This window comes from Ciconia boyciana, chromosome 2 (assembly GCF_034638445.1).
Source record: "Ciconia boyciana chromosome 2, ASM3463844v1, whole genome shotgun sequence".
Lineage (NCBI taxonomy): Eukaryota > Metazoa > Chordata > Aves > Ciconiiformes > Ciconiidae > Ciconia > Ciconia boyciana.
The window spans coordinates 90838746-90854428 of NC_132935.1; the positions used below are offsets into that span (position 1 = coordinate 90838746).

General features: G+C 39.5%; 1 long non-coding RNA gene across 1 annotated transcript in view; it reads right to left on the bottom strand.

Moving 5' to 3' along the window:
* Nucleotides 1-3389: 3389 nt before the first annotated feature.
* Nucleotides 3390-15683, bottom strand: part of LOC140647924 (uncharacterized) — a 35512-nt gene continuing 23218 nt past the window's right edge. The window contains exon 3 of the long non-coding RNA XR_012041022.1: nucleotides 3390-4486. This is a non-coding gene — a long non-coding RNA (uncharacterized lncRNA). The remainder of the gene's footprint in view (nucleotides 4487-15683) is intronic.

Below are 15683 nucleotides of genomic sequence, written 5' to 3' on the forward strand. Positions count from 1 at the left end.
AGGGATAATTCTTCTCAAAAAGCAACTCTGATGTGATAAATCTCAGTCCTTCCTCACACCTTGAACACTGAAAAAGAAAGACAACTCTTTTTTTTTTTTTTTTTTAAGTGTGGCATTTTGTAAATTCCTGTAACTAAAGCTGGATCTTGGATGGATTCTGTTTCCATGCCTCTAAGTGCTATTTTATTTCAGGTAAATATGGGGCTGCTCACAGCTAGCTCATTAAAGTTCCTGAGAAGTGCAAATCAAAAGCTCATGCATTAGTGACTTCCATTTTCCAGGTAGTCCAAAAGTTTCAATGCAGGCAACAGTATCATGTCAGACAGAAATACTTCACTAATAGGATTTTTTGTTTCCTTGCTTATAAATTGCAAGAAGAATAGAAATATGTTTATAAAATATGTATGATACACTACAGTTTTCATAGGGTGTTTGACAGCAAAAAAAGGAAATTGCTCAGTCCTTCAGTCCCTAGGAAAGAGATACTGTTCTTGGAGGTCTGACAGAATAAAGTCTGTGGATTAAAATTCCTGCCTTTGGCGAGGTTATGGATGCTGCTCCTTCTTTTCTAAACAAGTCACTTCATGTATCACTAGACAGTGCAGAAGAATAGTAGTTCCCTTTTTTCCCTTTGTTTCTCAGATTTCAAGGAGGCAAGCAATCCCAGCAACAAAACCTCTGCTCCTTCCCCTCCCACCTCCCACCTCCTCATCCTTTTTTTTTTAATCTGCTTCCTTCCCCTTGGTTCTCTTCTCTTTGCTTCTAAGCCTTTAATTCAGTTGATATTTTCTGACTCTAGACAACAGTCATTCATGCCTCACACACTCTGAAAAACACCTTTCTTATTAATTTGTATTAATCAATTACACAGCTTCTTTCATTCAGTTCAGGCAAGAGGAGAACAGAAAGCTACTCTTACTGCCTCGGACTTTCAGGATCTTTCTTTTGCCCTTCCTGGTCCTGGGTTCTGTGTTTCATCAGGAAAGGCAGGTGTGCTAGAGCTGCAAGCCATGTCCAACATTCAGCCTTAAAAACACATAAGGCACAAGACAACTCTAAGCCCCAAATGCCATAGTATTAAATATCCTACTTTAGCCACCTCTAATGCCATAGTATTAAATATCCTACTTTAAGTCACAACTCTGTGCACAATGTAAGTAACACTAAAACCATGAAATTAGACATCTTATTAAAGAGAGGGTAGCTAGTTATACAGTTGTGCTGCTTAAGCCCTTTGCCAAAATGTCCTCATAATTAGGGCCAACAGCTGAAAAGGAGGACTGGTCTGTGGACAAAATGCCTGGGACTGGCCCCATGGAGAAACACTTTAAAAGCACTAAATGCTATTGGGGACGACTTCCCACTAATGCGTTTATTTTTGGTGCTGCTTGTGATTCTTCAGGTTTCTGAGGAAACCCTGGTAAATACCTGACACAGGTCAATAACCTTTTAAAAAGTGACTGGAAACAGAAGAGAGGCTGCTCCCTTAAAGGTATTTTTAGGAGAAATTTCCAAATATAAATGTGCTGTATTATCCCCTTCTTCTGTGTCTTATATCCTTCCCTACCCTGCCAAAGTTACTCCCTCAATTTCCATTTCTCCCTTTTGTGTTTTGATGTTTAATTTTTGATGTCTAGTTTTATAACTCATAGTTGGTAAATATTGATTAGGTCATTTAAAAAAAAAAATCCACCTTCCTTTTGATTCGCCTGTAATAACGAAACTTCAGCATTTTTACCTGTAATATTACTAGTTTGTAAAAATTTTTCATACTGAGTTCATAAAAATTGCTTATGTTTTTAATGTGTTTGCTTCAATGTGGAGTCTTTGAAATATTTTTTTAAGTAAGATTAAGGAAACGTATGAATAAAAATAATTTAATCTGAAAAATTAATTTTAAAATTGAAATAATATAAAAATGTTCCAACTTCTATATTTCAGAAGAAAAATACATTTTTCTGATACCAAAAAAAAATTTACTAACAGTAGCTAAGAACAAGAAAAATATTGTCAACCAGGATGCTAAAATACTGTCTAAAACTTAACAATTGTGGGTTGGTGATTTATTGTACTTAATTTCTTCTGTATTTTTCTACCAGAAGCAGTCCTTGTAATACTCTATGTCACATTATCTACAGTGAAAGAAAAAAAAAAATCATTTAAAAAAACCCCACCATAGTAGTCTGCAAGTCACAGCAGTTTCCAAGACCTCCCTTTTAGTGATGTCCATAGTTCCACAGGAGTAATCGATAAAATTAATGAAAGGGCTTTAACAGCTAGGTTATTTATTGTAAATACATTATTTACTACATTTAGCTTTCTTCCCTGTTAGTAAAAAGCATGACCTACTTCTGGATTTTATGAATTGGTTTGCTATGTGCAATTGTTTGCTTTTTTGCATGAATGAAAGATAGCTTTCCAGAATGTTTGGTTTTTGCACCAAAGAGTTTATTTATTCCTGATAATATTTATGTATTTTTTTCTGAAAACTTGATTTCACTGTCTCTGCCCATTTCTTAGCTTTTATGATTTTCAAATCAGGCCAGTACTTATTTGTTCCCAACAGAAGGTTATTTTGTCATGTGAATATGACCTTCCTATGTTCAGCTTCTTATGTAGGTATAAAAAGAAAGTGATCATTGTATTGATCACACTTTGCAACATGGCATATTAAGAATCACTTAAGACAAGTTAATACGTGATTTAACTTGTAAATAGAGGGCAGGTATGAATAGTATATACCATCAATGGCTTTAGAGATTTACCCATAGAAAGCGTTATATAGTTTTAAACAGCTTGTTGGTCTCTGGTCTTAGAAGAACTTGTAGCTAAACTCTATGGCTGGAATCTGTACAATACAATCCCTTATATGTACATTAGTATATACCTATACCTATACACAACCTGTAATTATACAGTGTATAGCAGTTCATCTTTTACTAAAACTTATTTTAGACATAAGTCAGTCTTAATCAACCTACACTTTATTCAGCCTTCTCAATCACAGCAAGTGTTCCACTGAGTAAAGGAGAAGGAAGAAAGAAATGTTATTCCATCATTTGTCATGTTTGTTATTGCAGAATTTTTATCTCCCCGATTCTTTGTGTATTTCTGATTGACCAGTGAAAACACAGGAACTAGTAAGTTGTTATTGAAAGGGTGACTATTAATATATTAAGTACCTTTGACATTATCTCAAATATGTTTCTTCTCTGAGAGTTCTCCCTGTGGCCAGCAGGATTAATACTCTGGCTATGCTTTGATGATATAGTTTTGATTTTCAGAATTACGCATTTCATAAGGATGGAATAGCATTAGATATGAGCTGTCTGCTGGTAAAGGTCAAGTTGTATATATTGTTTTCAAACAATGATAGCTAGAGAGAGGGAAAAACTTTTTTTTTTAATAAGAATGTAGCATACAAGGAAAATAATGTATTGTTTGTATTTGCCACATTTGCAAAATTGATCTTCCAGTCGCAAAACATAAACCTGAGAAGAAATTTATGGACAAAACCATTTTCTATTTCTTTTTCCAGAAGCAGAAATCATATATAGTCACACACACAAGTAACATGGGTATTTGATAGGGCAGAAAAATATTCCCAGCTATGGTTAGAAGCTTTAATTACTTCATAAGCTGAGGAAGATTTCAGGACAACAAAGGATGCTGGTGATGATTCTCCAGTCCTGGAAGGAAGGGACAGTGACAGACGTACTTACCGGCACTCTAATAAGCTATCAAGCAAAAGTAGCTGAATTAACACTTTAAGCCCTATCCATTCTGTAGATGGAGGACAGAGAAACAATTTGGTCTGGAGGAGAGCTGGAGAAGTTCTCAAAAATGTGTAGTCTCCTAAAGAAATGAGACATCTATCTCCACAGTGTGGGAGTGAGTGTGACTGTTGTCCTCCATCTTCCCTTTCCCCCAAATAAGTGCCAATTCTGTTGATCTGCTTCAAGCAAACTCTACAGATGATTAGCGTCTCAGACTTGTCAGCCTCACCCTCCAGTAAGCTCTGTGTAAAGAGCAAATCAGGAATTGGGAAGAGACTTTACAAATGCTCCCAGTGAGGCAGCAGCATAAGCTGACTCTTTATTAAACTCTAGAGAGTACACAGACACACACACGCACGCGTGCACACGCTCACACACACGCACACAACCCTGCTGGACCTCCCAGTGGTGCAGAGAAGTCTGGTAGCTGCTCCGTCTCTCTGACACAAAGGCATCACGCAGAAGACACAACTGCACAAGGAAGGAAGCCTCCTTAATTCTGGTCAATCTGAGTCCCTTTGATCTTCACCCAGCCTGCCATGGTGTGGGCTAAAGCTGTCTATCCCAGGGATCACCTCTTGTGCATCTAGGGTCAAACACAGCAAGTGTGGACACAACCATGAGAAACAATGCAGCAGTCGGAGATGAAGAGGAAACTCATGGATCAGCAGACCAGAGGGTTGTTGGGACCAAAGACAACTCCAGAAGATCTGCAGCAGGAAAACACAGTTAAAATCGAGGTCAGCTGTTCTCTGCGCCACAGTTTGCCCAAGATAGGAAGCTCCTGCGCAACACTGCGCCTGGGAAAAGACATACTTTAACTCTGATGACACCTATCTGCTAATATACTTTTACTAGTTTTGGAGGTTTTTCTAATAATGGGATAGGGGGATGCTAGAAGGAAATGTGGGCTCTTACACAGTGTTTTCCAGGTAATCTGAAACTGATGACTTTCACGTCGCTGAAGATTGAGTAGAAATTGCCTGACAGTCCAAGGAGAATCAGGAAAGTATGTGTCTTGGGCAATAGCAACAGCAGCATCAAAGACAAAACCATCTGAATCAGCCCTTCACTGCAGACAATAGTTATTCCCTTTTCTGTGGGTTAAAGGAAGGTTATAACAATTTTGACCCTTTTGAAAGTTGAGCCCTTTTGATACTTTAGAAGGCTTTTTTATTGGAAAATAAAACAGCCACTAAAGGTTGTCTCACCACCTCATCTTGCAAAGTGAAACCTGGGACCTCAAGACATTTAAAAGAGCTGGACATTACCTCCTATAAAAATTAAGTAATCAGAAATATATGTGTACAGCAGATTTCATTCCTACTAGTCTTTAACTGCACACTGAGACAAAGGACTTGGGAAATAACACAAATATTATATAACTTTTTTTTTTTCTTTTTTTCTCCTGGAGTGTTTAATTGCTGTGGTAGCTTATCTTAAGCCTTTACTGACAGGCTTTCTTCTTTCAGTCATCTGGAATGTTCTAGATCTGTAAATAAAATTACTTGCTTTGGTATTATATAGTCATATACTTCTTCATTGTTGTGAGAAAATGAAAGGCGTTTGTGGGTAGCTTTATGATTCATTTACTTTTAATTGCAGTGCTCAGTGTGGCATTTAGGGATGTCTAGGTACTTGGTAATTCTGATCTTTAAATTACCTGCTGTAAGGGCAAGAGCTGTTTCACCCAGAGAGCATGAGACCCTCAGGCTTTTTTCAGTTTTCCCCAACTCAGTGTAACTAGTTATAGCTCTCTTTTGAGGTTTTTGCACTTAATCAAATGTGTTTATACTTCAATTTTAACATTCCTCAGATATCAAGGAGATAGAAAGCAAGTTAAGAATGGTGACAGACCTTTAAAAGGAGATGCCACAAGCTCTGCTTCTACTAGGGAAACCATATAATTGAGGAGCCAGGGAGTTCAGAGGGTGAATGGGTAGCTGTAATGAGGCAGAAGTGGTGTTTAGTGGCTGTAGCAGATGGTAGCTGGTGAAGAGGATGTGTGAGATGGCGAGAAGGGAAAAGCAGAGGAGGGCAAAGAAGCTGTGGGGTGGGTCAGAGGAGCTGCTTGAAAGTCAGGCTGTGTTGGAAAGTGGTCTGTGATGTGCATATTTATAATGAGTAGGGACTGGGCACCACCTGGTTTATTCTTGTTAATCAACTAGTGGGTGGGAGAAGACAGATGAAACTAGAGAGAGTAACTAGAGGATGAGTTTGGGAAGCATGCCTGGGGTTGTGTGCACGTGGGGAACCATGCTTCCTGGAAACTTGGATCATTCAAAACACTGGTGGTGTTGAGTGAAACATGGAGTTAGCCCTCTGCTTATGAAAGAAAACTACTCTATCAATTAAAATAGCTGCCCCAGTCCCAGCATTTTGCTGGATTATATAGGTGAAACTAGGAAGGGCTGCCAAAATAACCTGGAGCAGTGTACTGTTTAGTCTCGGTAGCCTTGGGTAAACAGCATTGGTTCACCGAATGCATTTAGGCCGATATCTCATTTCTTGAGGTGCTCTCATAATGAAAAAGTCACCCAGGGATTTCTCTTATTGCTGAGGATGGGAACTGTGTAATATTGTAGTGTATGTAGCCAGGGGCTGCATGCATTATATCCCTTTTTTTCTCTCAGAATGAGAAAGCGTGAAATAAAATGGCAGGAACTTTCACTTTAAAAAAAACCATGTTGGATTTCTGAGATAGTGGAATCCTAGAGATTAAGGAGAAATAACTAGAAAAACTGGGAAACTAATTGTTAGTAAAGAATACCACTTAATATGTGGTCAACTGAAATAAAGGGAGAGGTTGGGGAATGAAGGGATTGAAAGCAGCCCTGCAGAGAAGGACTTGGGAGTACTGGTGGATGAAAAGCTGGACATGAGCCGACAATGTGCACTCGTAGCCCAGAAGGCCAACTGTATCCTGGGCTGCATCAAAAGAAGCGTGGCTAGCAGGTCGAGGGAGGTGATTCTGCCCCTCTACTCTGCTCTGGTGAGACCTCACCTGGAGCACTGCATCCAGCTCTGAAGTCCTCAGCCCAGGAAAGACATGGACCTGTTGGAGCAGGTCCAGAGAAAGACCACAAAAATGATCAGAGGGACGGATGAGGAAAGGCTGAGATTGTTGGGTTGTTCAGCCTGGAGAAGAGAAGGCGCTGGGACATCTTATTGCAGCCTTTCAATGCATGAAGGGGGCTTATAAGAAAGATGGGAACAGGCTTTTTAGCAGGGCCTCTTGTGATAGGACAAGGGGTAATGGTTTTAAACTAAAAGAGGGTAGATTTAGACTAGATATAAGGAAGAAATTTTTTACTATGAGGGTGGTGAAACACTGGACCAGGTTGCCCAGAGAGGTGGTAGATGCCCGATCCCTGGAAACATTCAAGGTCAGGCTGGATGGGGCTCTGAGAAACCTGATCTAATTGAAGATGTCCCTGCTCATTACAGGGGGGTTGGACTAGATGACCTTTAAAGGTCCCTTCTAACCCAAACTATTTTATGATTCTATTCTGTGAGTGGAATTAGTACGAGATTGCTCTGCAAAGGCTTTTTCACGTATTTGATAGTTAAACCACTCAATGATAGCCTGTTCATCTACCACTAAATTCCTGATAAAAAGGAAGGCTGAGCTATTGGTTGCAAAATGTGTGCATTGAGACCTTGTCATTGAGATCTTCCTGATATTAACTGTATTTAAGTGAGGTTTTATTTCCTGTAATACTTCAGCATTGTTGGTCATAAATTGCTCTGCCTGCTTTTCATGTCCTTAGTCAATGGTATATACTCTTCACTGTTACTGCTCCCTATTAGTTAGGGGACCAGCCAGTACTCCTAAGGTAGGAGAACTCTCCAATAATGCAAAGCTTTTGCATGTGACATCTCCTGCTTTCTGATGAGGTAAAATGGTACTTGATGGCTGTCTTCTCAGGCAGAAATGCTTTAGTGTACAGGATACTACAGACTGGAAGTCCAGTCTGACTCCAGCATCTCACTGCAGGACTCTTGGCTTCAGGAGCTAGGACATCCCAAACACAGGACAGGAAAAACGAGGGTGTTTTGCTGACCTCCAGAAGAGCTGGGGGAGAACTGTAGGTCCCCTAACCCAACATTTCTTGGGGGACTAGCTTATTTCTAGCCTAACTCCTTGATTGCCGATATTGACTTTCTTGGTTGCCAAAGCCAACTGGCCTTTACCTGCTGATTCCTTAGCCATACATGGGAAATCCAGGCTGTATTTATTCCCTGATCATCAACACAGTAGATGGAGTCAGCTCTAGCCTGCCTTTGGGAACAGCTAATAAACAGGTATGTCTGTTATACAGCCTCTCTTCTAACTGAACGCTTGCTAGGTAGAAGTATGTTTGTTAGACATGAAGAATTAGCAGTCCTTGTGAAGGACTGGAATAAAATGACTGCCACAATTTTTATCAAAATGTTTTCATCTTCTAGAACAGCATTGGCTCAGTTGTGGGCAGGAGGCAACTGTCACCTGTTGAGTTACTAACACAGCAGTTGTTACAAGCATTTTTGTGCATTGTCTTCCGAGGATTCTCGGGGTCCCTTCGGTCCTGCTGCTCTTCTAAAATCATGCAATAACTAAAAGAACATCTAGAGTCTGTTTTGGTTCTTGTAAGAGAATAATTATTGCAAAAAGCAAGCAAATTTTATTCTGTTTCCTTCTATAAAAAACAGTGTGAAAGTAGGTTGTCCGTGCCTTCCTCCACCCCCTAGCATAACTGCTGCAACAGCATGATGTTTTCATCTTGTATCTTTACTTGATCACTTTAAAGTGGTGTCCTCCAACAATAACAAAAAAGTGCAGCTGGCATTATCATGGGTCCTGTGCTTGGAAGTACTTTAGGCTTTGGAAAACTTCAACATTAACAAACTTCAAGACTCTCTTGTATGAAGCCCAAAGAAGTACTGTCCTATTAGCAGGCATCCTTGATCTGTGAGCTCCTGACTCATGGTAGTCCCTTCCTTAGGGGATGTACTCAGTGAGTCACTGAGAACAAAAAGGGCGTAGTGAGTGAGAAGTAGTGAGTAGTGTTCATGAGCTGGATTTCATAATAAATACAAAGAAGGTTTTAATTAAAATAAAATTCACTTCACATTGATCTATTATGCATATTTGGTGTAATAAAGATGCCTATTGAAATCATATGTCAGTGTAAGTTAAAATAACATTTTATTCTGATACTTCTACATAAGTGTCCATAAGAGGAGGCATAAATATGATTCATTTTTTCACATAGTTACTGAATAATGTTTTCTCCTCATTTTGTACTTGGAATAGTAATTTTTTCTGTGACTAAACATAATTTCTTGCAGACTAACCTATAAATATTTGCCAGAAACATGCTGAACTGTTCTAAGCTAAACACATTCACTTCCATGAAGGTAGGCATGACTATTCATGCACTGTCAAGTGGAAGTATAAGTTGCTGCTGCCACTTCTTCTTTGCACATGCATCCTGCTCCCTCCTCCCTAGCTATTGAGAAGGTTGGTCTTCAGCTGAAAAAGAACCTTCCTTCAGGCTACTTGTCTCTGTAGTTGTGCTTCTTTCTCTTGCAACTCAGCCTTTACAGAGGACCCCAGCTAGACATGGAGATGACTGTTTCCTTGCATCTGATGCATAAGGTCCTGAGCTTTTCTTAGACCAAGCAAGCTCTGATGCTGCCTGGAACATCTTGATCCATGCTTTCTATTGGCTGGCCACAGAAATGGGTCTTAGTCCCTTTTCTGTCGCATGTTTTGCAACCAAAAGAGCCTTATTGGGAGGAGAAGTACTTCAGCTTTCACATGAGTAATTAAAAGGCTCAGGGAAGTACATTTTCAAGATATCACAGGTGTTACATGAAAGTGGTGATAGCAAAATTGCTGAAAGAGTGGGTGAATGAATGAAGCTACTTACCTGGGATCTTTACTGCTTTTGAATAGTGAGACTCAGTGGGCCTGACTGCTTGAATATTCAGCCTGCAGACTTCACGAATCTGAAAGCAATCAAGTCCTAAGCCTTGTGAAGTGGTGATTGATTCAAGCTTCGATAGGAAGACATTAGCAAACCGTCTTTGTAAAAGTTCAGACTTAGGAATTTGTCACCTTGCATAAGAAGAGCTCAACAGAAGTTAGTGACTCTAGCCAGATCCTTCAGAAATGAATGGCGAGTTGAAATTTCTCTTTTGCTCCTTACTAAGCCTTTAGGATTTGAGCCAGTCTTTTGCACGAAAATGGGTATTTATTCTTCTGTGCCCTGAACGCTGGGGTTTGGAAGTGCTCAGCCTGGAAAATTACAGGCTCCATAAAGGCTTGCATCCTCTGCATAAAGTTTAAGGATCTGGGAATGCAAGCCAGGTTCTCTCCAAGTGCATTCCTGGCACAGGATCTGCCCCCAAAATAGCAAAAACAGAATCACAGAATGGCTGAGGCTGGAAGGGACCTCTGGAAGTCACCTGGTCTGACCCCCTTGCTTAAGCAGGCCCAACTAGAGCCGGTTGCCTAGGACCATGTCCAGACAGCTTTTGAATATCTCCAAGGATGGAGACTCCACCACCCCCCTGGGCAACCTGTGCCAGTGCTCTGTCATCCTCACAGTGAAAAAGTGTTTCCTGATGTTCAGAGATAACCTCCTCTGTTTCAGTTTGCACGCATTGCCTCTTATCCTATCAAAACCACCTCTCTGGGTCTTGGAAGGAGTGCACATAGACTGATACACCATGTAAAATAACTTGATCTTTTCCCTTAGAAGGACCTAAGCTTGTTTTGGGGAAAAGCCTGATTCCATGCTGTCACCTGCTAGAGGCTCTTGCTAATAGAGCCTCTTTAATAGACTATGCAATGCTCTGTTCATGGAACATCCCAGGTAAGTCTTGTGTCGTACTTCCCTCTGCTGACAGCTGTCCAGGAGGTGCTTCTCAGCTGTGGATGGAAATGCCAGTAAAGTGGCGGGGGTGGGGTTAAGAGTATCCATTTCAAAGCAGACACCTCTACAGATTTGCAAAGATATATTGCTCTGTCAAGTCTTTACTTACTAGGTCTTAGAATCTAGACTTTTTTACTGGGTTTGGAATTTCTCAAATTTCTTGAACATTAAGACTCTTTCTTTGAGACAATGTATATTCCTCCTGTTTTCTCACGTTGGTCAAGTTTCCCTCTGGATCTGAATGGCAGCATAATGCATTCAAGGGAGATTATTCTGAGTGAAACTTCAAGATGTTTTTGGAAAGCATTTTCTCTCATAATGTAGACCAGAGATATTTAAAAGATCCTAGGAGATGCCTAATTGTCTTAAAGAAATTTTATCTTGTACTAATCCATCCTGGTCCATCTTGTATAAAATGATGAAACCTTTAAACCCACCAAAATAGACAAGGAAACTCACCAGGAAAGATGGTAGCATTCTTATTTTTTTAAATAAATGTAAGTACTGGTTCAGACTTTGTTCAGCTGAAATAGCTCAAGAATTGGGAGAGAACTGTCATGATGTAAAAACATTTTGCTAGGAAACATTTCTCATGGTACCTACTTATTGAGGCAGTTGTCTCCTCAGAAGATAATGGCTTCAGGTATAATTTTAATATTCCAGGTTAAACAGCTCTTGTTATCTTCTTTCACTGCTCAAGAGGTTGTGATCTTAGTTCTTAAAACAATTGAATTATGCTAGAATAATAGCAGCAGATTGCATTCACATAGGAATGTGAAGAGTGTAGTAGCTTGAGATTGCACATAGGAACTGAATTGTTCTTTAACATTCATTTCTTTTTCAGTGTTGTTTTGAAATCCATCTGTACTGAATCTCTCCTGTGGAGACTGGTTGAATGAAACTGGCATTTCTCAATACTACAATTATTGTACCATCTTATTCTGTTCTCTGAGATAAATCATTCTTCAGGATGAAGATGCAGCTGCCTTTGGTGCTCACTGATTCTTCTTCAGTTTCAAGTAAAGGAATTTAAAACTATCTTTACATTCTGATTTTCTGAAACAGAAAAGATATGAAAATAGTAGTGTAATCTATAAACCTTATAGAGTGAGATTAGGCTTTCACAAGAGAAACAGGAACGCAGGCCTGTATTGTTTGCTTGAAGGGACACAGCATCCAGTGAGAAGCTAGAGCAATTAAATATTAGAATAAAAATAGAGGGTTTTTTAGAAAGAGATATGGAAGGGAAGACGTGCTTTTACTCTGTAGAAATAGAGAGAGAGGATTGTATTGCAGAGAAAAATGAAAAATGGGCTGTTTCCATTTTTTTCCCCTTTCTTTCTTTTTGTAAAAGCTGGTGGTGTATGTAAATTGTCAAGCTATTGGCATTAGATTCAACAATGAACTTTGATTTCTCCAAGGCATAAATTAATGTGTCTCTTGTCCTGGACAAAATAGCTTCATGGATTCTTTTCTCTCTATATATGGTTGTGCATGCTATCTCAAAATGTGATATGCTTTCTGAGACTTTGGGCAGGACACTGAGTAGGAGCAATATTGTCTAAATCAGAATTCACTACCGGGTGGAGAGAAGTTGACTCTAGGTATAGTGTGACTAGCTTCAGAGGAAAAGCAGTTAAACGTACTGGAGCTGGAGGCTATTTCTGAGGCTAGATGCAGCTCCTAAGTGTCATGCTTGAGTGTTAAATCCTCAGGATGGTCCTGATCTGGTTCCTTGCACCTCGAGTGAGGCTGGGGATTTCTGATCTGGGACTTCTTGTTTAATGAAACTCTAATTCTCGAGGAGTCAGTTACACACAAGTAAAGCTTCTCTAAGAACACAACAAATGAAACTAAGGAGGATGAAAACAAGATCTTTTGAAGTTGTTTCAGTCTCCCTGTGCTCAAGGAAAGTTGTTCAATGGAATCCCTGTTCAGGCTCGGATCTGCCAGCCTCCCGCCTCTCAGGAGGTTACAATAACTGGCTGCAGTTACCTTTGGTGAACAGGGTTTTCTTCATTACTTTCTGCTTAAGAAATTTTTCTTCAAAATATATCTGTCCCCTGTTGCATATCCATGAAACATCTGTGATAAACATGATCTTGGTTTAAAAACTAAGCAGTAGCTGTTGCTCTTGAAGATAACATGGTATATATGTATCTGGAATCTGAACATTTCTGTGTATGCCCCTTCCTTAGTGCAAATATCTTCCTCCCTCAAATCTATGGAGTTTCCCTCTTTGGTATATCTTGTTAATTAAAGTTAATATTCGTTCTTTTATAAGTAAGGAGAAACGATGGAGTGCAGAAAACTCTGTCTCTACAAACTCAACCCCTGAGCTTGGCTGTGTAAATCTCTAGCATACAGTTAGATACAGTGTCACATCACTTCATCTAATTTTATCTGTGTCAACAAGGAGCTACTCCCTGCTTTGTAGTGGTTTATCTGAGCTGAAACTCCACCCATGGTACCTTTCTGTTTAAAAGCTTCTTTGCAAATGATCATCTACCTACTCCTACTTCTGTGAATTTCTTTTTTTTTTTTCCTGAGTAATTTGTAGAAAATTTTTCTGCCATCTCTAATGCTACTCCTTACAGTGAAGCATATGGTTCAGCAGAGTGAAAAACATTCTGTACTTCAAGCTGCAGCTCAACCTGTGGTTCTTTTTCCAAAGTGCATTTTTTTAAGATGTGGACTCTGTGCATGTTAAGATGTCCTTAAGAACATAAAAAATCAAGAGAAACAGCCACATGTATACCAGCTGCAAAATGCGGGATTGAAAACAGTAAGCAATGGATAAAATTGGTGAAATGGTAAAATTGCTTATATGAAACTGAAAGGAAATGTAGCCTCGACTGTCTGTAACCATCACTCTCACTATTGCAGCATAGTCATTGTTTTGGTTACTGCACAGAACTTAATGCAGACAGTACATGTGCTGAACTTAGGAAGGTAACACATGTGGCATTAAAAGTGGCCTATAATTGGGCTCATTTAAACAATTACTAGGTATGAAATGGATTGTTTGTTCTCTCTTAGGTATAATGTTCAATTAATAGAGTTCTATTAATATTCAGATTGGAGAACAAGACAAGACTCAAAAGTTAATTGACTGCTTGTAGCCTGTTGCATTTGGAGATCTGAAATGAACTTTCCTTCACACTTAATGAGCTAGAGCTTTTTAAATTGGAAAAAAATTTTGTATAGTGCTCCAGCTGTTAACATTATAAATGCCTAGGGACTCCTCTAGTTTAATTTGTTATGCTTTCATTTAAAGTTCGCCACAATACATTTTAAATGGTAACATGTGAACCAGGGGGAAAAATTGATCACTTCTTTCAGAAGATTCTTCAAAGACTGAACAAAACCATACTGCAAGCCCTGACAAAGCTATAAAGCAGACATTAAGAGCAGACTATTGTTTATGGTGGATGACAGACCTCATGTCAGAGACAAACACCACAGCTTGGAAAAGGTTATTTATGCTCTACAGAATCCATCTGAATAGGGGTCTTCTTGCAACAGAGAACGTACCTTTGGGATGCTGCAGTTTTTATTTGGTTGGAAGGGGCAAAGGAAAAAAAAGTCAATGTATTTCAGTTATAATTCTAAAATGTGCCCTTGCTTCTGTTGCTCTCGTGAAATAAAAATATCTGCAATGTTTCTTTTTTCATTATCTTAACTTAACAATTATTCAGTCAGGGTTTAAACCTGAGGGTAGCTAAAATACATGTGAAACAGTGTTGGGAGGAATTATTGTTGCCACTTAACTTGCAGCTCTTTTCATGCATCAGGAAATGATGTACATGCACATTTCAAAAGTTCTCTTGCCTAGGACAGGCGCCTATGTTTGAAAGTTATTTCACATTTTTGTCTCTGCATAAAAAGTAGTGGTATAACTAAAGAAATTATCAAAGTTGTCAAAATTCTTGTTCATCTCAATTTAAAAATAGAGTATTATGAATTCTGCTACATAAATAGAAATTACAGAGCAGAATTTCTCAATATCATCAGAGGATTTACTTGATCACAAAGAGCATAAAAGTGCATGGCTTTATCTAAATATTAATGTTGCAGTTCAACTTGTATGCTTACAGCAGTTGAGAAAATGTCTAAATCGTTAAGGTTCTGTATCTTGTTTTATGCCTACATGTGCTTTTAAGGAAAAGAGAAGCATTAGTCATGGTGTACATTAAGGAGAAGTGACAGTGTTAGTCTCTTGAGTAGAACTCCCAAGCCAAGTATGTCCAGGATTGCTATAGGAGTGTTGATCCTATAACTAAGATCTTCTAGATCAAGGACTGCCATTGGTTCCAAAATTGTCATAGCCAAGGAAGGAAAGTAGTCTTCTGTGCACAGCTGGAGAAAGTAGGGGGTTGGGCTACTGCCAGAACAACTTGAGGCTTCAAGGACAACCCAAGCAGGTGATACTGCTTCCTTATTGATCCTGTAGCAGAGTGACTGTGATTACTGAGAAAGTAGTGGCTGCTACACTGGGAATATAAGGGAACTCGAGGACTGGAGAGAGGAAAATGCATCTGGGGAAGGGACTATATTGTCAGGTGTTGGGTAATAAGGGTCCAAGTATGTCAAGCTTACAAATTCCCTTCCCAGAGGTCCTTGAGAGAGAGGTTGGGGACAGGGTTGAGGGCTTGTGAGGAGGTGAGGGAGGTTTCAAGATACGTAAGCTGGAGGTACTGAGGGAGAGGAGTCAGAGTATGAAAGCTGGAGAAGGGAGCATTGGGGTAAAACATGCTTTTGTGTTCAAAGAAAGTCTGTCGGTGGCAGTGTGTGCAAGGGGCAGCAGAAGGGTGAGGTGGGCCAGGCAGCCAAGTTTCTATGAGATTTGTGGGAAGACTGCGATGACATAGAGGAGGTTGGGGTAGCCCATTGTCTTCAAAAAGCAGTTTCAAAAGAGAAGGCTGTAGACTGCAGTCCTGCTCCAGCAACACCACCTCCTCCACAGAAAGTCATAGGAACATAG